The sequence below is a fragment of the Sapajus apella genome, unplaced genomic scaffold (genome assembly GCF_009761245.1).
Source record: "Sapajus apella isolate SASKATOON/1434 unplaced genomic scaffold, GSC_monkey_1.0 scaffold31, whole genome shotgun sequence".
Lineage (NCBI taxonomy): Eukaryota > Metazoa > Chordata > Mammalia > Primates > Cebidae > Sapajus > Sapajus apella.
In genome coordinates this window covers 7,740,685-7,762,807 of record NW_022436971.1, presented here as the reverse complement: position 1 = coordinate 7,762,807, position 22,123 = coordinate 7,740,685, and the positions used below count along the sequence as shown (strand labels likewise).

Sequence of the window (22,123 nt, the reverse complement as noted above, 5' to 3'; positions counted from 1 at the left end):
GGGAGAGATAGCATGGGGAGAAATGCCAGATATAGGTGATGGGGAGGAAGGCAGCAGATCACACTGCCATGTGTGTGCCTATGCAACAATCTTGCAGGTTCTTCACATGTACCCCAAAACCTAAAATGCAATAAAATTAAAAAAAAAATCACCTGGGCAGCTTGTAAGAACTAGATTCCCAGACTCACCATATGAGATTCTGACTCTAGTGTTTGAGGAGGCACCCAGGAATTCGCGTTTTTAAATGTTAAAAAGTATGGTTTTCTTATACATTTACATACTTAGTTCTAAGTTATCTTGGCTAAAAGATGTGTACCTACTAATTAAACAATTATATCACTCTAAGCTAATTGAAAGATATCTTTTCCAGCCATTTAAGTTTGTGCAACAAAGAGTTTTGGCCCCAAAATGAATGGATTTTTGTTGGCAACAGAATCTAGTCCTGAGTTCAAATTATATCTGTAACAAAACCTCCATAATTAAAGGGGGTTTGTCATGTAGCCTGTGTTCTTTAGAATGAAGTATATTCTACTTAATTCTAGAACTCAAATAAATCTTTATCCCCACCCAGGTTGGACTTTTTACTTGTTGGCCAAGACATTTAAACATCTTGCAGTCTAATTAAAAAGATCTTCTATGACCAAATTCTAATTATTTTCATTTTTTCTTCTTGGTTGTCAGGACCAAATATCTTTTGGATATTGAAATTAGTTTTGATTGGATTTTATTGATCTTTTTTTTACATTGTCTGATTAGCAATCCCAAGTTTCAAGGTGATTGTCTTTGCCACTGGATACCAATCAAGAAGGAGACGAAACCTGGAGAGGTGGTGTGTGAATATCAGCTCCATTACTAGGGAAAATCCAGCCTGAGGCTGGTAGCATTCTTCCTCCAGTTAACCTTCCCTATCCATTCCCATTCAAGACCTTGGGACAAGCCATCAGAGGGCGAGACTGAAAAGTAGATGCTTGCCAAATGAACTGTCAGTGAATTAGGTTTTTAGAACCTGAAGAGCAGGGGCGATAACAAGGCCACAAATGGGTACTGTTTGTTAATTAGTATTAACTTCACCCAGGCAAGGAACATGGCACTTACCAAGAGATAAATACTTCTCCAGAAAGCTCAAGAATTTTACTCCAAATAGGAATTCCATTAATAGAAATAATGGGACAGGGAATTAGGAATTGCTCTAAAGTTCTGAGCAGTATATAGGATAAATAGTTGTTAAACTGTTTTGAAAATTAGAAAGTTCTACCCAACCGCAAATTATATTAGTTATTGTGTCTAAAGAACTCTGCATGTTGGGATTGTGTCAGGAGAATCATTCAGGTTGGATTATACTGGCAAGAGATATTTACTGAGTCACAATGCTTGAGTCACAAGTTTTTGTTTTGTTTTGTGTTTTTGAGACCGAATCTCACTCTGACACCCAGGCTGGAGTGCAGTGGCATAATCTCGGCTCACTACAATCTGTGCCTCCTGGATTTAAGCTATTCTCCTGCCTCAGCCTCCTGAGTAGCTTGGATTACAGGTAACTGCCACCATGCCTGGCTAATTTTTGTATTTTTAGTAGAGACGAGGTTTCACCATGTTGGCCAGGCTGGTCTTGAACTCCTGACCTCAAGTGATCTGCCTGCCTCAGCCTCCCAAAGTGCTGGGATTACAGGCGTGAGCCACTGAGCCCACTGAGTGACAATTTTAACATATTGACATAAACAAAAGAGGTTAAGAGAGATAAATACATTGAATGGTTGGCGAAGTCTATTTAATGCAACAGCAATAAATATGAGGTATTTGGATTATCCACAGACTTTCTGATTCATTAGAATGGCTAATTAAGAATTGACTATGGCAATTTTATTTAGCTGTGCTTTATTTTTATTTTTATTTTTATTATACTTTACATTCTGGGGTACATGTGGAGAACATGCAGTTTTGTTACATAGGTATACACGTGCCATGGTGGTTTGCTGCATCCATCACCCCGTAATCTACATTAGGTATTTCTCCTAACACTATTCCTCTCCTAGCTCCCCCACCCTCCGACAGGCCCTGGTATGTGATGTTCTCCTCCTTGTGTCCATGTTTTCTTACTGTTCAACACCCACTTATGGGTGAGAACATGTAGTGTTTGGTTTTCTGTTCTTGTGTCAGTTTTCTGAGAATGATAGTTTCCAGCTTCATCCATGTCCTTGCAAAGGACATGAACTCATCCTTTTTTATGGCTTCATTTAGCTATGCTTTTTAATTTCAAGAATTTCCATAAATTAGTGGGAAGGCTGGCATTTGCTTGTCTGATTCACCATTAACTGTATAAGTTGATGGGTGTCTTAGTTTGCTTGGGCTGTTACAACAAAAATGGCATAGGCTGGGTGTTTTAAACAATAAGCATTTATTTTTGACTCTTCCAGAGATTGGAAGTCCAACATTAATATGCTGGCAGATTCAATGTCTGGTGAGGACCCTTTTCCTGGTTTATAGAAGGTTGCCCTCTTGCTGTTATCTTCATATGGCCCAGAGAGAGAATGATCATCTCTTCCCTGTCTCGTCTTATGAGGCTAATAACTCCAGTCAAAGGGCTTTACTCTTATTACCTAATTACCTTCCAAAAGCCCTACCTCCGAACTCCATCACATCGGAAATTATAGTTTCAACATCTCAATTTTAGAAGGACAAAAATATTCATTCCATAGCAATGAGCTTTTAGATAATTGAGTGGAGTAGTTTAAGATTCCAGTCTTTTGAAAGGTGTCTGTAGTTCAACTTTGTGATAAGTCTACAGTTAGCCCCTGACTTGTCTTTCTCTCCTTGAAGGGAAAGATGGTGATCCTGCCTCTAACTCTGTCTTGTGGCAGAGCTGGCTGTAGCCTCTACTCTAGAGATTGGTAGATTGGATAGGATAGAAATACTACTACCTCCCTGTAATCTCTGGTTCAAGTCACCATTCTCTTTTTCCGGGACAACCACAATAGCCTCCTACCTGATCTTCATGCTTACTTACACTCCTGCTTCTTACTGTCTACTTCGCACTTAGAAGCCAGAGGCAGTCTTTTGGAATGCAAAGAAGAATATGTCACTGACCTCAAAACCCTCTAATTCTTTCTCTCCCAACATTTTAAAATTCTGACTTATACATCTGCTAAGACCCACATGATCTACCTCCTGGCTACCTCTTCATTGTCATCTCCTGCTATTCTCTTTGTTCACTTTTTCCAGCCGTACCTACTTCATTTGCTGTTTTGAGAACACGATGAGCATATTTTGTACAAGCTGTTCTTTCTTGCCCCAGATAGCTTCGTAGCTTAATCCATCACAGCATCTAAGTCTCTGTTCAAATGTCCTTTCATTAGAAAGACCCCCCTGTTATGGATTGAATTCTACCCTCCTACTTCATATGTTGAAGCCCTAGGTCCCAGCACTTTGGAATGTGACTATATTTAGAGATAGGGTCTTTAAAGAGGTGATGAAGTTAAAATGAAGCTGCTATATATATGTGTGCGTGTCAAAACATCACACTGTATAGCAAAAATACGTACAGTTATGTATCAATTAAAAAATAAAATAAAACTTAAAAAATGAGACTGTTAGTGTGGGCCCTAATATGATCTGCCTGTTGCCTTTAGAAGAAGGAAAAATTTGACACACAAGGAGACTCCAGGGATGCAAGCACATTGAGAAAAGGCCACATGAGGACGCCATGACAAGCTGGCAATGTGTAAGCCAAGGAGAGAGACCTTAGAATAAACCTTTGATGTTGGATTTCTAGCCTCCTGAACTGTGAGAAAATAAATTTCTGTTGTTTAAACCACCCAGTCCATGGTGTTTTGTGATGGCAGTCCTAGCAGATTAATATATGCACCTTGACCGCTCAATCAATAGTATGCCTCTATTCCCCTAAGCAAACTTTATTTTCTTCCATAGTTCTTGTAGGTTGACATTCTATTATATATTTATTTTCCTTTTCATTTATTTTCTGTCTCACCTACTTACACATAGCCCCATGAAGACAGGCACTTCATTATGTTTCCTGTAATAAAGCCCAAGACAGTACCTGGCACATAGCAGGTGCTCAACAGGTATTCATTAATAAATGAATGAACTAGGATGTTAATGTTTATTGCCTCCATGGCCTTTCTCCACCTGTCTGTACTCTATCTCTGTGAAGTCTTCTTTGACTCCTGTGTTCTTTCTGATTTTTCTAATACCCTCTACTCCCAGGTCTTCTCTGAGACCACTGACACTCAACTTATCTTCTGGGCCCTAGTCTCTCATCTCTTCTTTAATGCTCTGACATGCTGCTTTGTCTTCTTTAGCAAAGGAAAGTTTCTCAGAAAAGGAGTTTTACATCTGGTTTTAAGTGCTAGCATCTCTACTTATGGCTAATATGTATGCTTTCAGCATTTCCCTGGCACCTGAATTACACAGTTGGCTTGGTCTTTATTCTGCTGAGTGAGGCTGAAGTAAGGGTCCTCAGACAAATGCAGCTAATATTTGTTCAGCCAGGCAGACACAAAAGAAAAAGGCACAAAAGAAAAAACACTAATCGATAACTTAGCCTTGCTCTGCTGAAAGCTTGCAATTTTGATGCTCTAAAGACTGTGTTCCCTCTAATAGCTGAACGGTAATGCCACACTCAGAGTTGGGTCCATCTGCAGGACTTGCCAGAGTAAGACAATGTGGATGACGGGCTTGTTACTTATGATGGAAGCTTGGGCAGGTATCAAGAATTCGTGCAAATTCTCAGACTGGCATTTAAGGTTCTCCCCACCAGTTTTTTTAATGTCTCATTTCCCACTCTTCCATGTGAAGGTTTTGTTTCATCCTCAACAGAGTACTTTCTGCTTCCTGGACTCACCTTTGACTTTCCTGCTTTTCAGCCTCTGATTTCTTTCCCCCTGGTTATGAGATAAGCAGCTGAGGAAAGATAGATACTACCTTTGCTTTGATTATAAATTGTACTTTCCCACCCTTTCATTTCCATGCGTATGATACTACCTATCCTCCAAGTTCATTTTCAGTTAGCAGAAAAATTTGCTAACAGTTATTTAATAGTTACCATGTACCAGGAGCTATCTTTAGGTTTTGACATGGAATAACTCATTTGATGACTATAAAGATGCCACGCGTAGGTACTACTGTTATCTTCATTTTATAGACAAGGGAACAGGAACAGAGATGCCATCTCTAACTCTATAGGATACCTCTCCTGATTACTGCTATGTGATGTAATCGTTTCCTTTACTGAGCCTCAATGGCACAGGTTCTTTTCTTCATGTCATTTAGCTCATATGATCTTTTAGAATAGTTCTGGGTCTACTTGTCTGACTCATACTGCTGGTCTATGAGCTCCTCAAGAGGGGAAATAATGTCTTAATTTTTTTTTATTCATTAACTGCTTCTTGCTGAACATAAGCACATAAGAACTGTATCCTGCATTGGCTCAGATTGATTTATTGGCCCTGGAAGCTCTAGGTTGGTAAGAAAGTTTCCAGGATTCAGACCTTGATGCAAGTGAGTACAAAACTAATTCCAAATAAGTTCATTGGATACGATTTCTGGAGGATGGGGGTGTTGACATCCATTGGCCCAGCACAAGGGCTCTATCTCAAGAACAGACCCAGCCAGCAGCTCAGGCGCGGTAAATTCCCAGAGACCAGAGATCAGGCCTTTGCCTTTATTCCTCTTTGGTGATAGGGGAGGTTTGGAATGGTTTTTAGAAAGTCAGTGGACATGGAACTCATTCAAGACAATTGGGCTCCTCCCATCTGCTGGGCTCTGGTCTGGAGATATAGATTCGTCTTCCTATTATTTTATTTTGTCCCTCCATTCTAAGCAGGCCAGGAATAATCTGAGTACTACTTATCTTCCAAGATCAGCTTTCCTCTCTAGGAAGTTTCTTCTTTCCTCATCTCATTCTCTGATCTTTTCCAACACTAGTAAATGTGCCATTCACAGGGCATGAAGTGTGGAGAGCCCCATGTGACATTCGGCTTTCCATGGATACACACCCATGGAAATACATTAATTTGGGAAATCATGTACATACACTTTATCTCTTGAACACTGCTAAAAACTCCCAAAGACCAGAGACAGAGCTTATACATCCTTCAAGTTCTATGTTTGGGTACATAGCCTAGACAAACAGATAGCTTTGTTGTGGATCCACTAATCATTCCCCATATGCTCACAGGTATTAGAATAGGTACTATGGGATAAGATGCTTGAACAGGTAATCAAGGAAGCTGGGGTTAACCACAAGCATACTGAGGATAAATGAAGAGAATTTCAGGGAAGGGTTCTGGAGAGTCTAATACTACATATTAATGACCGCTATGAAAATTGTCCATCTCTTATAGACTGAGGCTTTAGAAATGTTAATTAACTTGTTCCAGTTGCCCAACTAAAAAATTGCCGAGCCAAGGTTTGAACTCAGGTCTTTTGAAACCACCTCTGCTTTTCATACTTATTGTACTTAACTCTTAAAGGATTGTGGAACTAACAACCATTCCTAAACTCACTGACGGGTAGTAAGTTGAACTTTTCCAGAGCTCTGTTTTCTATTATTAACGGCACTTTCCACAGAATATATTTGAGTCAAGTCCCCATTTTCTTTAGTCACTGGTTTTATCAATGTGCAAAATCATTTAAAATTAATTAAATTGATTCTTATCTGCAAACTGGTTCTGGATAATGCTTTTGTAGTTGCCAAAGGAGCTCTCCCAAAGGCACGTTAATGATATATTAGTTTTCCACTGTCTTTTTTTTTTTCGGTCTCATATTTTAGGCCTTCTGTTCCTCAGAACAATAAGTGTGGCTATTATTATTATTACATAGAAGGTGGGAAAATGTTCCATCCTCCCAGAGAGATGGAATCCCTATTAAGCTATGGTAACAATGGTCCAGGCTTTGCCCATTGTCTGAGAGCTTCTCTCACACAATGACGGGACCTTGTTCTTGGATGTGCTGAAGTCATCGTCAGACATTGTGGCTATTGAGACACTGTCTTCCATGTTGGCTGATGGGAGCCTGGATTATTGCAATTATGTTAAATGAAAAGGAAATGACAAATCACGAAAAGCCCATGAACATAATTTTATTTTATTTTGTTCCAAGGAGCCTTCGTATCATTATGCGAAATAATGAACCCTATTGTATGCCCTAGCTTAAAACCTTTCTTTGTTGTAAACATCCTCAGGGGCATTACAGAGCTGTTTTGGTGTTCCTGGTTCATGTGTCACCTTGTTTAATGTTTCATCTGTAAAATGACACTGGGGCCTTTATGATGTGGAGGTAAAAAAATATGATGAATGGAGAATTAAAGCACAGTGACTTAAGGACTTTCCTATTTATAGTCAAAACACTAGCAAGCCTCAACTTTCAAAGCATTCATTTGAGGTGTTCTGGAAGCAAAAACAATGCAGCAGAGTGCAGCTGGAGATCTGCTATATTAGCACGGAGAAGTCATACTTTGCTGACATTACCCAGCAAAGGAGTGGAGAAAGAAAGAGAACTTGGGCTGCCTGGCTAGTTAACAGTTACTTTTTAATCATCGAGGAGTTAAGCTCATTAAATGAGGGATCTGTAGACTCCAACTCCAATGAACTTCCTCATTCTACTAAATCACTGTTGGACTTTCTTGAACCCAACAGCGAAGTGGGCTTTTGCAGACAAAAGCAGAGGTGGCTTGAGGAACTCCCGCCTGAATTCAGAGAGAAGCCCTTCCAGAAGGGTCAGGAGCTGAGCCTAGGCACAGGCAGGCAGCTTCAGCCTCACTGTCAACACTTCAATTCAGACTAGTTGGCTGTTAGCTTGGAATGATTCCCTGACTTTTTGTTGGTTTGGCCATGGGGCTGGTGTTCAGAATCATCTGGGTGTTGGGAGATAAGGTATTATTAATTCTGATTCTTCTGTCAACAGTCTGTAAGACTTCCCCAATCTATCCCCTATTGGACTAGGAAATCTCCAAGGCCTCTTCTGTCACTAAAATGTGATATTTTGACAAGACTCTATTTTGTAACAGTGAGAACTGATCTTCAACATTTTATAACATCTCTTTATTGGTGAACATCATTAAGTTTCCCATCTGGAACATAAAAAATGTCAGAGGAAATTCATAAGCTCCTACTCTTCAGTTCTCTCTCCCTCTCTTCTTAGCTCCCTTTCCTCTTCCTTATTTTCTTTGTTTTACAAATATTCTAGTTTTGACATATCTTTTGTTAGCTAATGTGAACTATAAAATGTAACGTTCTCAAATCTTTATTTTTGTTTCTCCTCACTCACTCTTTCTGCTTCACAGAGCACTTGGAACCAACTGTAAAGGGAGATCCTGTAACAGCTTTCCATCAAATTTGAAACTTATCTGCATTTGTTCCATCGTTCCCATTGCATTCCTGTTACAATAGAAGTGTTCCTTCTAATTCTTGAGATCAATACCTCTTCCACTGTTCTGTAGCCCAGACCCTGACATTTTGGGAAAAATCTACCCTTAGATTGTCTCCTATATATTCAGCCTTTCCTTCTTTAGTTGAACGTTTCAATGTTTCAACATGTCCATGCTGTTCCCATCTTAACACAAAACAATAGTCCTTAAAACAACCTTTCCCCTGAGTCCACTTTGCCAGCCTGTGAGCCCACAAATCTCTCTCTTCTCATTCACAGACACTAAAGAATTATCTACACTCATTGCTCCCATTTTATTATTCAAACTCATCCTGCATGCCATGCCAATCGGCCTTCCACTCCCACCATTAACTCGAGCCTTCCTTTGCTAAGTGACCACGGACATCCCTACTCTTTGGACGATAGTTGCCATTGGGAAGTTACTTTCACTAAATCCACATACTGACTTGGATTTGTATGTACCAATTTCTGCCTTACTTTCGATTATAATGAAAGAGGTGGTCTTGATTCTATTTAAGACCTCCTCACTCGCTCTTTCTCTCGGCGGCAGCAGCGGCGGCCTGTGTAGCAATGGCCAAGATAAAGGCTCGAGACCTTCGCGGGGAGGAGCTGCTGGGACAGCTGGACGACCTGGAGGTGGAGCTGTCCCAGCTGCGCATCGCCAAGGTGACGGCGGCGCGGCCTCCAAGCTCGCTAAGAGCAGAGTCGCCCGCAAACCTATTGCTGGTGTTCTCACAGTTATTAACCAGACTCAGAAAGAAATGTGATATTTAAAAAAAAAAAAAAAAGAAATGTGATATTTTGACAAGACTCTATTTTGTAACAGCGAGAACTGATCTTCAACATTTTATAACATCTCTTTATTGGTGAACTCAGAAAGAAAACCTCAGGAACCTCTACAAGGGCAAGAAGTACAAGCCCCTGGACCTGCGGCCGAAGAAGACACGCGCCATGCACCGCCGGCTCAGCATGCACGAAGAGAACCTGAAGACCAAGAGCCGCAGCAGAAGGACGCGGTCAAGGCCCGAGTGGCGCGCTGTCAATAAAGCACTGCCGGCTTGAAAAAAAAAAAAAAAAAGACCTCCTCGCTCAAGCCCTGGGTTCCATCACCTCCCTGAATACATAACTCTTGGAATTATCTCCTCTTCACTGGATCATGTCCATTTGCAGACCTTCATGCATTGAAAGTGAACCCTCTTAAGCCTGAAAAACAGCAAAACTACTCAAAAGAGTTCTCTCTACTCGCTCTTTCCATTTTCTTTCCTACTAGTTTACTCTCAGTTCTCTTCATTCATGCTTTTATTCCTACCATGTCATTAAAATTGTACTGTTCAAGGTCATGCATGACCTGCATCTCGCCAAAGCTGAAGCCAAGTGTGAATGCTACACTGGTCTCCTCTTCCTCTAACCTAGCAGCAGCTCAGTGAACTGAATACTTCCTCTGTCTCCAGGCTTCTGTGATGACATATTTTCCTCTTTTGTCCTTACATCACTGGCCTTCCTTTCTTGTCCTTTACTACTACCTCTTTATCTGACTCTTTCTGCATTCATTCTACTCTCATCCAGTCTCAGGAATATAAGCAATATCAGTAAGATAAAAACAGTCAAGTTTATATGCACAGATGTGAGCTACAAGTCATACTCAGCCACACATTTGACTCAGGTGTTTAATAAGACGACTTAATAAGCATAAAACGTTTTTCTTGATCCACTCTCTCCCTCTTCTTCTGGTTATCCTCTGTCTTCATCAAAACAAATGTTCCCACCATCTACTCAGTTGCTTCGCCCTTATTCTAGGAGCCATTCTTGATTCTTCTTTTTCCTCTTTTCCCATTGTATTACTTTGTGTTCTCTTGTTTATAGAAGAATACCTGAAATTGAGAAAATTATAAAGAAAAGGAATTTATTTCTACATTTACGGGGGCTAAAAAGTCCAATGTTGAGGAGTTGTATTTGGTGAGAGCCTTATTGCTAGTAGGGGCTCTACTGAATACTGCGACAGTGCAGGGTATCACATGGTGAGGGGCTGAGCATGCTAGCTCAAGTCTCTCTTCTTTTTTTTATAAAGCCACCAGTTCTACTGTCATGATAACCCATTAATACATTAACCATGAGTAAATAAATGTATTCATCAGAGCCCTCACAATCCAGTCACTTCTTAAAGACCCTGCCTCTAAATACTGCCAGCTTGAGGATTGTTTCAATATGAGTTTTGGAGGGACCTTCAAATCATAGGACCTAGGTTTAATCTATTAGTACTTAATTAGATATGTATTTCAAATTTGATAATTTCTTACCATTTCCATTGTTACGGCTTCTTTCCAAAGGCACCAAAGTCCCCAACTAGACTACTGTATGAGCATCCCGATGTTTCTGCTTCTGCTCTTCCCCATATTATATATTCTTCATATGCCATCTGGTGATCTTTTTAAGTATATTTTTTCATATCATTTTTCTGCTTAAAATATTACAAAAGTTTCACTTTGCAGTGTAAATAAAAAATTCCTTAGTTTTTCCTCTCATAGCTTATTTACATTTTATTCATGGGAACAGGTGATCTTTGTCTGCCCTTGGGTGCAAACTCCACAAATCCCATGGTTTTCCCCTGACTTACAGTAGAAGTCACTGCAGTCTCTGTCAGTCTTCATTCAGACATTGGATTGCCCAGGCCTATGCAATCATGAAAATTTAACATGACTTGATGTTCACTCTTCTCCCTTCTCCTATCTAGGACGTGCTTCAAGTCTGCAACCTGCATCCAGGAAGTGGCACTTGGTTCTTCTCAGTTTCTCTAGTTCATGCTTCCCTTCTCTCCAACCTGCTATCTTAGGCAGCTTCTGACCCTTCTTCAGGGCATTATTATGGAGGGAGGAGTGGTAAGGCAAAAGAAAAGCCTCTGAGATTATGGGTTTAAAGATGTTTCTGTATCACAAGATAAAGATCTTATAGGAAATTGTCATGGATTGTTTGGAGGCTCCTTTACTGAGCACCCCTTTCCAGGTGATTCTTTGTCTTAGCAGGTGCATCTCTCTTCCAGGAGGGCATGGGTACCTTCCTCTGCCTTCAGGAATGTCAACATCCCCTCTAGCTTCTGGCTGCTGGACCCTCTTCACCCCTCTAGTAACCTTGTTGGGTAGAACCCAAGATGGCTCCAGTCAACTCTTTTTGTCCCATGTGGCCCACAATTGGTCCATGAGAAACATTTATGTCCTCTAGGAAGGAAAGAAGGTTGTCCACAGCACAACTATGCTCTGCTGGAACCAATGTCCAGTCAAGACAAGACTGACTGTTTTGTATTCTTAATACATCCCAAATCCACTTACTTCTCTTCTCACCAGCCAGGCATGACAATCTCCTGCGTACCTCTGTAAACAAAGTGTTCTTAGCAGTCACCTCACAGCTACTCTTACCTGCCTCCTCAATTCATTTTCCTTTCTGCAGTCAGAGTTCTAGGAGGTGTCAGAGAAAGTAAGGTTGGCAGGTTGGGGTGCTAGGCTGAGTGAATAGAGACCTAAACATGCTGTGTGGGTGGTGGGTACCATGGAGAAATTTGCTGCAGGCCCCTTCCTCCCAGAGCAGTCAAATACCTTTTCTCTCTTCCTGAGTGCTTGTTTGGCAAAGGGGTTTTAATTAGTACAAAGAGCCAGCAGGAATTCCTTACCCTCAGGCAGTGGTTCTCTTCCAGAATGATGAAAGAGCCAGCATGTGTTCCCAGAAAATGCTAGACCTATGAAGGAACTGCCGAGTGTTAGGACTGAAAGGCACCTACTAGTTTACCTAATCCAAGCAAAAGAAAAACGGATCACATCGGTCTTGTTTGCATGAAAACAATAGAACTTTTTAAAATGTATTTTTTAATTAAGGTTTCTTAGTTGGCCCAGCTTAGGCAGTGGTACATGTGTTCTTGTTTTGCAGATGCTACTTGTGAGACACATTGCAGAGCAGCAGAGCTCTCATTGAGGTATGCATCAGAATCATGTGTAGAATTTGTTAAAATTATTCCTGAGTCTACCACTAGAAACTCTGCTTTGGAGAATCCAGAGTGGGTTAAGGAATCTGCAGTTTCTTCTGTTTTTAGACAAATTATTATGACTATTTTTAACTGTGGTAAAATACATATAACATAAAGTTTACTTCGTTAAGCATTCAATTCAGTGGCACCCTGCATTGTTGTGTCCCCCTCACCACTACCCAGCTCTAGAATCTTTCCATGCTATATAACTGCTTCTCTGTACCATTAGACACCAATCCCCATTCCCCTCCTTGACTAGCCTCTGACAACCACCATTCTATTTTCTACTTCTACAAATATGACAACTCTAGGTACCTAATACAAGTGAAGTCACACAGTATTTGTCCTTTTGTGTCCTTATTCACTGTCCTCAAGATTCATCCATGTTGTAGCATATGCCAGAATTTGCTTATTTTAAAATGCTGAATAATATCCCATTATATGATCATACATCATTTTGTTTATCCATTCATCCATCAGTGGACATCTGGGTTGGTCCTAGCTTTTGGCTACTTTGAATAATGCTGCTATGAACATGGAGGTATAAATGTCTCTTTGAGACCTGCTTCCACTTCTTTTTGGAATCTGCATTTTTCGTAAGCATCCCACGTGACTCTGGTGCAGGTGGTCATCAGCCTACACTTACAGAATATGGGTGTGTTGAGAAGCAAAATGTGGATGCAAATTCTGACCTCTTGATCTACCACTACGTGTACCCAGGCAGTGAACGAAGAACTAGGGCATTTAATGTCACTTCTCAAAATGAAAATGCCAGAACCCAAATAGTAATCGGGTTAAGCTTTCAAAGTTAATATTTGTCCAAGAGTTGTGAAAATTATAGTACTTACAGAATCAATGTTGTCTTCCCAACCAGACAACAACAAAGATGTTATTTTCCAACCAAAGATGCTCTGAGCCTGCGCCAGACAGAGTTAGGTATTTTCCCATATATTCTCTCATTTGTCTTCACAACAGCCCTGTAGGGAAAGCATTTATTATTAATTCTCCCATTTTCCAGTGTGGAAATTGAAACTTGAAGGAAGTATATGATTTGTATAATGTCATACAACTGGCCTTGATGAGACTCCTGATTCAGTGCATTCTCCACTGTATCAGAACATAAACCGAACTGGAAACAATGCACCTTTGAACCTTACTGCTCAGGAATTTGTAGCTGGAGGAACTACATGGACTTGATATTTGGTGGGAGCTCCTGCTAATGAAGGCAGGGGCAGCACTGGGCAAACCTGCTGGAGGCAGAGCTGAGGACTGCTGGGATGGCTACATGCACAGGCAGGAAGATGATGAGGCTGCCTGCAGTAGGAGCAGACACGCAGTGACTGGATCTTATCCAAGGGAGAGGAAGTGAAGGCTTCCTGGGTGAGCAGGAGCCCCCTGACCTGGCTACTGATTGGCTTGGCTGATGTAGCTGCGTAGAGGGGCTGGAACATGGATGCCAGCTGTATCACTGCATTTGTCCCTATTCTGTCCTGTTCTCCAGCCTCTCACTTTCTTGACATCTGTCCTTCCTTTATATAGAGGATGGAGGATGCTCTGCTTACTGGATGTGGTCTAGAGAGGCCCTATTCTTGGCCTCAGTTTCAGACTGAGGGCAACCACAGAGCAGCAGACTAAACTGGATCCTCCAGCTTCAACGATAACATCCCCTCTGCCCCAGCCAATGCCTCCTTTGACCTAGGATGCCATACCATGAAGATCTCCAACCTCTCCTGGGGTGTGAAAAGATTTAGAAAGTGAACAGCATCCATGGGCTGAACATTTCAGGAGGGTCTTGGCTACTGTCCCCTACACCTAAGCTACACTGGTTATTTGACACACAAGGAGGAGCCGCACTGTCTCAGCAGGAAACCTCTCTTCCTCCTCCCCACAGACCTCGTGACTGGGACGAGACAGGGCAGCTTCTAGATAGAAGGACCCTGGTGTGGAAATGTTTCCACCTGTCCAACAGTACTTCCCATCAACCTGGGTGCTTCCCAAGGATGACAGATTTAGGAAAGGCATCTCTTCTTATCAGTCATCTCAGGACAGTGTGCAAGGAAATTAGCTTATATTTTTGGAAATTAAATTATATTTTTAAAAACCCAAGAATTGAAATTTGTACACCTACTAGGATTTGTCCTACACATCAGATTTAGAGGTTTCACTATTATAAGGAGCCCGCTTTCCTAAAGAAAATTCCACTCAGAGCTTCAAAGCTAAGGCCCATTCTTCCTGAGGTTCCTCTCTCCTAAGGGCTGCTCTGATACCTGTGGCCCCTCTAGGTGCCCTCCAAGATACCAAGCAACCACTGTAGACACCAGGTGCTCCTCTTGGTTCTCTCCAGCCCATTGGGGTGGGCTCGGACTCTCAAACCACCACACTGCACCAAATAGTCCCCAAACAGACATGAATGACAAGATGCATAAAGTGGAATAAATCACATGATACAGGGCCCGAGACCTGCCTGAAGCTGGCTGGCAGATGCAGTTCCTGAACCTGCACATTCTATCTTGTCCCACCAGCACTCTGGGATAGTTTCAGGTTCCTGCGCAGAATAACATTGCTTTCAGCCCAGAAGGCCACCAGACACAACCTTCTCAAATGCCTTGGTGAGCTTGTAGGCAAGGCTACAAGAGGTTCCATCCTCTTTGGCCTGTCCCCTACTCCTGTCCTCACAGGCCTTTCTCTCAGCTCCTGTCAGACGTGGTCACTGTCGCGGTGGCTAATTTCACCTTTCACGTGAGACCCCACCTCCTATATCTAGAGTGTTGTCTGGTCCCTGATGTGGTATAAAAATATCAACTTGACAATAACCCTAAGATTCACTGTTGTACATGTACTGTGACCAGAGGGTCTTCCTGACACAGGGACATTTTGTCAGTTCAGACTAACCACAAACCAGATTGTTGAATTTACCTGAAAGTATTTCCTGTCACCTTTGAAACACTAGGTGGCTAATACAGTAAACACATTACAGTGAGTGACCTATTTATATCTGTTTAAATCCTCCTTTGTGTGAGTTTTGGTTACAATGCTTCTTTTATTTTTAGCAGGAATGAGAGATGAATGCCTTCTTGCAGTTCAGGGTCACATTTTCTTGCCTTCATCAAGTAGGACAGAACAATTAGTCCAATTCCCCAAGTAAGAGACTCTGGGCTTCTGATATTGATTCTCAGCACAGAGACAGCCTTGGTCCCTGTGGACAGCCTGAGCCCCTGTGAGGGCCTTGAGAAGCTCTTGATTAAGTCTGCTCCCATTAGATGTTGGCATCTAATGCTAAACAGGGGTGTGGGGGCTGGAATATGAAGCAAGTGCAGAGTCAGTAGTCTGGATTCTATTTCTGTCTTTCTCTCCAGATAACCTTGGGGAAAATGTTCACCTCTTTGAGCCCCAATTCTGCCATCTGTGTTTTGTAAAAAAAAAAAAAAAAAAAAAAAGGAGGGAAAAAATTCTACTAAATCGCACTACTTTGTAGGTGCAACCATTTCCTAGGAAAGACTTTAAACTAGTTCATAAATTCACTGTCCTTTTGTTTTTCAAGGAATCAGAACTATCCTCATCTCTCAGTGTTTCTGGGTTGGGGTTCCAGGCTTAGCATTTTATTGACATAACCTCATTTAATGCTCAAAATAGCCCTATAAGACAATGGTTCTCATCCTTTAGTATGCATGAGAGTCAGCCGGAGTGCTTGTGAATGCAGGTTGCTTGGACCCATCCTCTGAGTTTCTGATTCGGTAGGTTTTGGGGCGAGCTTGAGAATTTGCATTTCTAACAGGGTCCCAAGTGCTACTGATGCTCCTGCTTGAAGACCACGCTTTGAGCACTGCTGCTATGACGTATGTGTACATTTATCTCAGTCTTACAGAAGAAGACTCTGGAACATGGAGAAATGAAACTTGATGGAAACCACTAAGTGGCAGAACAGGGATTTGCAGCCAGGTTTAGTTGGACCCCAGAGACCTGCTATTGACCAGTGAGCTACATAGCTTCTAAAGAGGAGGCTGAAGAGAAAGAGAAGCGTCAAGAGATGAAACAGATCTTGCCCATTCATAATTCTGCTGGATTCTATAAAATCTATAACCTTCCAGGGATCACTCCCCCATGTCCAACTTGCACTAAGGAATCCTTGTCTTCATTTGAGTCTTTCTAACAATCGAAGTTTGCAGGATAAACGTTAATTTTAAAAGCAAAATTGCCAGAGGTCTGAGCTGAGGACTCCTGACCTTGGAAAATGGCTTAAATTCTGACTCAGCAATTTATTAACTGTGTGACCTGGGACAAGTTATTTACTTTTATTGTTCCTCAATACTTATCTGTATAATGGGTATATAGCATCTATGCCATAGAGTTATGAGGTTTAAATTACACTAAAGACAAAAATGTACACAATAAGCACATAATAAATGTTGGTGGGCGTAGCAGTGATAATTGTAGTAGTCGGTATCATTGTAAACTGACATAAGAAAGAGTTTGCAGGATTGAGTGGGAGAGCTGGCTGAGCCAAGGCTGGTGAGGAAGGAGTGTTAAGGGGAGACAAGTGGTCCGAGTGGGTGGAGATGAGATAGAGAAGGTAGGGCCAGAAAAATCTAAATAAAATTTAGTAGCAGAGAGAAGCTCGATGTTGAAGAGCCAGGCATTCTGACACTGATTGTGACCTGAGTTGAGAACATTTGCTGAACTGTCTCGTTTGTCCGTGGTAGCTGTAATGACCAAGGGGGTTGAAATGCTACTACACTGGCTTCATGGAACCTGGTTCTAAGATACTTGGGAAGGAGACAGAGGTTGGGGCAAAGACAGCAATTCTGGCGCCACTTTGTGTGAGGCAGGGTGACTCTATGTTTTTCATCGTCGCAATCTTGTGCATGTGTGATGCATTCCAGAGAAATGACAGAAAGGGGTCCCACTTTGAGTCAAATGAGAGATGGAATCCCTGCTCTGCCATTTACTAGCTGTGTTCCTTTCAATTAGTGCCTTAACTTCTTTGAGCTATAGCTTCTTCTTTTGTGAAATAGGCACAGGAGTACCCATGCTACAAGGCTGGTGTTAGAATTCAAGTCAATGAATGTCAGGAATCTGCTACAATGCCTGACATGCAGGAGGCCTCCATAGTCTTTTCAGTAACCCTGTCTCACAGTCTCACAGAGCCCTATGAAGAAGGTTAAGGCACATAACATTACCTCCATTGTTCAGAGGAAAACCGAGGCTAAAATCTGTTAAGTGATTTGCATAAGGTCACATAGCTGAAAGTTGATATTTCTCAAGTTCTGGCTCTGTGGCTTTCTACGATCCTGTGGTGTGCCCTAAGGAGGAATAATAAAATTTGTTTCACTTAATTGGTACTTATTACTGGGAGTGAAGCTTCCAGGCTGTGTGAGATTAAGGAAGAAGGAACCAGAAGGAATCAGCCATGTCTGCATGGCTAGGGGCCTGCAACAGGGAAGCAGTGGCTCCTATGCAATGTACCTGTCATGCTGGTCCTAGGTGAGTACTTTCTCAGTAAGCTTCTAGGGTAGTCAGGATGACCTTCCAAAGATTTATGTTCAAATCCCAGGAACGAATGAATATGTTCCTTTACAAAGTAAAAGGGATGTTGCAGATATAATTAAGGTTACAGGCTTTAAGATAGGGAGACTATTCTGGATTATCCATATGGGCCCTGTGTAATCACATGAGTCTTTAAAAGCACGTTTTCTCATGCCAGAGTCAGATAAATGTGGCATAAGGAAAAGTTGGAGAAATTGGAAGCATGTCCTTGATGGCTTTGAAGATGAATCCTGACATTTTTCCATGTCTTTCGTTCTTTTCTTTAATGGTTTTAAAATCTTTGTCTAATTAATCTGTGGAGTTATTTATACAGCCTGGATATTAACATTTGCCAGTTACATCTTGTAGTTTGAGGCTTGTGTTATTGATCCTTTTATAGTGTCCTTTGATGAATAGAAGTTTGTTTTTCACCTTAAATTTAGTCAATATTTCCTTTATGTTTTGTACAATTTTGTTTAAAAATATTATTTTCTCTTACAAGATTATAATGGAATTCTCTGACATCATCTTCTAAACCTTTTACGATTAAGGAATTAGTTATCTTGGATCAGATTCTGGGTTTAGTGTGAGGTAGGAATCAAATTTCAATTGCTTTTCCATATCAATAACCAAATACTTTAACATCTGTTTTTGAACTATCTCTCATGTGTTCACTGATCTGCAACTTTGTCATGAAATAGCAATGACTTTATATTCAATCCCAAACCACTATTAATTTTTCTTAATTCCTGCAGCTTATTTCTTTCTTGTTGGTTTTTTTTTTTTTTTTTTTTTTTAAACAAGTCTTGTAGGGCAAGTCATTTACTTTATTCTTCAGGAGTATCTTAGACAATGCCCTTTTTTTCTTTCTTATTTTTATTACAGTCAGTTTTTCAAATTCCATACAAAATCCTGCATGGATTTTCATTGCAATTGTATTGAATCTTTGCATGTATTTGGGAAGAATCGGCAAGTTTTTAAAATATTGGATCTCCTTTTCCAAGAACATTGTGTTCCTCTTTTAACTGTCTTTCTTTTCAACAGTCTTTCAATAAAATTTTATAATATTCTCCATAAAGATCTTGCGTATCTTTTTAAAAAAGATTTACTTCTAGATATTCAAAGGATTTCCTTTGTTCTTCCTAGTATAAAAGTATGCATTTCTAGAAATTAAAATTTCTAGATATTGTTGGCATGTAGCAATATAGTGAATTCTTATACTAATTTTGTATCTAGAAAATTTGCTAAAGTCTCTAAATAATTCAAATAATGAATAGGTAGATTGTCCTGCATTTTTAATGTAGAATATCCTATCACCTGCACATAATATGCTTTATTTCTTTACACTCCAGTTTTTATACTCTGATTTCTTTTTGATTAATTCAGGCACTGACCAAGACCTCTATTACAGTATTGAGTAGAAGAGTTCAGAGTTTACTCCTTGATTTACTCCTTTGACCTCCGTCAGAGTTCTGAAAGGGAAAGAGTTCTTTCCCTTGAAACCTCTGCTAATGAAATTTCTCCCTCTTATGGCCTTAGGAAATGTGAAAGGGTGGGTGTATAAAGAAAATTGGCAGACCAGACCAGCCTGTGTATGCTTCTAAAGTCATGGCAGGTGTATTTCATTGAACTTAAATGTAGGCTTACATTTGAATAATTGAAAAAGATAATAATGCTGAAAATAGTAATCTATTGAATAGAAGAATACCACCTGATGTGAGTAAAACCCTTTCTCTGGAGTTATACCCCTTCTGTGAGATCCTCACATTTCCTACGCAGAAACATTGCATATTCCTCCATCACAGGACTCCTGGCAATATCTACTCTACAACTTACGCACAGATACAAAGCTCAACACTTCTGCTACTTTCTTAAAACAAATTGTTGGGAGAGGACTGAATTAACAGAATGTCAGTGTTAAAGGTCTCAGATAATTCCTATTTCTATGGTAGCCCAACTTCAATGGTAGCAGAGGTTTATAGTTACTAGACGTTAAAAACTACAGGACTAAGGGTTACAGCTTGGTACCTGGGGCTATTTGTCACTGAGCCTGGTCCATCCTTGATCTTGCTGCTGAAATATGACAAATATTTACTTGCTTCCAGATCACACAGGAGCACTGCCCAACTTTTGCTTGGATACTGTCAACTTGCTCCAAGATTCGTACCTCTCAAATTTATGATTGGTTTACAATGAGGTAAGTACAGAAAGTGACAGCAAGTATTCAGACCCTTTGATAACAAACAGGCTGACATTGTCTTGACATTTTGACTACATTTATTAAAAGTATTAGATTGCAATGGATTAAATTAAAAGATACTCCTGTATTATAGAGAGTCCTTGACATTCAGCCTGATGTTTTGGAGGAAGGCACAGGGAAGGATCATCCCAGTTCATTTTACTATTCCTTCTGCCTTCCTTGTCCTTGAAATGTTAGCTTCAACTGCACCTTCACGGACACCGTCTCTGTCCACCTCTTCCAAATAAGACTTAATCGTTCCTTCCTTTATGTGCCTACATTTCTTGTAACTTTATTTGCTATTATTGAATTCTGCTTTGTTTTATGGATAGTTATCTGCATGTCTGTCTTCACTCCACATTTAATTTAGAGCCCCCAAGGATAAGGTTCAGGTTTTGTTTCTACCCATTAGGGAGCCTGTGTTATTGGCCTCTCCCACTTGAACACTGGAGTGTATCTTTTTCATATTTGCCTGTGCATGATACATTGTCCCTAATAAGCAAATATTTGCAGATTAAGTGTATAGGTTCTATACATACATTGATTCATTCAGCAATTGGTTTTGAGCTCTGACTCTGTGCCAGGCACTGTTATAAAAGCTTGTGAGCAAGCGGTGGCCAAGACACATTAAGTTTCTGTTTTCATGCAGCTTACATTATATAGTAGGTAGAAATGAATGCATGATAAAGTCAGTGCTCAAGGTGTATTTGGAGAAATAAAACAAGGCCCCACAAGTAGCTCATGTATCTCTCTGGCTTTATCATTTCAAAACAGCTTTCCCCTGGTTTTGTCAGGATGAATCAACAAGGGACAGTCAGTCTGGCTTCAAAATAATCAGACAGAGACTATTCTGAAAGTGCTCCATGATAGGCTCCATCCCCAGGATCATTCATTTTAGGGACTCATTTTGTGCATCCAGTCATGATGTAAGAAATACCACCCTGTAATCTTGTCACGTTGACAGTGCTGCTTGGGGATGCCCTTATCATTGTGTCTCAGCCGTACCGTGGGAACTTACAGATTGTGCTTCAGAAAAGAATAATTTAAAAACCAAAATGGTGAAGGGAGAGAAAAAATTGCTTACTTCTGAAAATCAGGGCCTCTATTTGGAATGTGATCCTGTCACTGCCAACTTTAGCGTCCAAGATGCTTAAAATAGAGCTATTATTTCAAAATGTTTCAAAGTGATAGACTAAATTTGTCTAAGCAATAGCTTCTATAAACTAAATCAATGGTTTCTAGACTTTAATTTTGCTAAAGAAGCAGTACCCTTAATTAGAAAAAGATCTTATGGAAAAGCTAGAGTTATAAACCGGATTAATTATTAGTTCAACAGATAGTACTTGAGTAGCAAATGCCAGACACAATACTAGGCACTTTGTCAAGAGCAGTCAACAAATAAAAAACTGGTTTTCAAAGTGTTTACGCCTACCTGTGAGGTCATAACAACAACAGCAGCAACAATGACAAACCACGTGCCACGGAGAAGGTAAAGGTAGGAGGTCGGGTTAGAAATTGCCAAGCTTGATGTGGTGCCAAATGCAGGGTTAGGAAAGCCCTCTTCAGTAAGTTAACATTGGAACAGAGAGCTGGAGTAAGTGAAAGAGGAAGACTTTAGGATATCAGGAGGATGAATATTTTAAGCAAAGAAGCAAGTGGAAATATCCTAAGATAGGTGTATGTGTGCAGAGTTCCAGGAATAGTGAGAGGCCAGTGGGGCCTGCAGATGAAGAGAATAAAGAGCAGTTGAGACTGCAGAGGTAGGGAGGAGGATGAAGGATGGGGACATCATGATTAAGGTTTTGGCTTTTTTAAAGAATCCTGAGTGAGATGATGTGAAGCTATTGAAGAATTTTGAGCAGAGAAATCACAGGATTTGGCTTAAATTTTACATCGTGCCTCAGGAAGTGCATGAAGTATGTATCTGTAGTAACTAGAAGGAAGGCAGG

At 40.6% G+C, this 22,123-nt stretch overlaps 1 pseudogene; it reads left to right on the top strand.

The window, feature by feature from the left end:
• Positions 1-8,956: 8,956 nt before the first annotated feature.
• LOC116561914 lies at positions 8,957-9,462 on the top strand (annotated as a pseudogene).
• Positions 9,463-22,123: the final 12,661 nt, after the last annotated feature.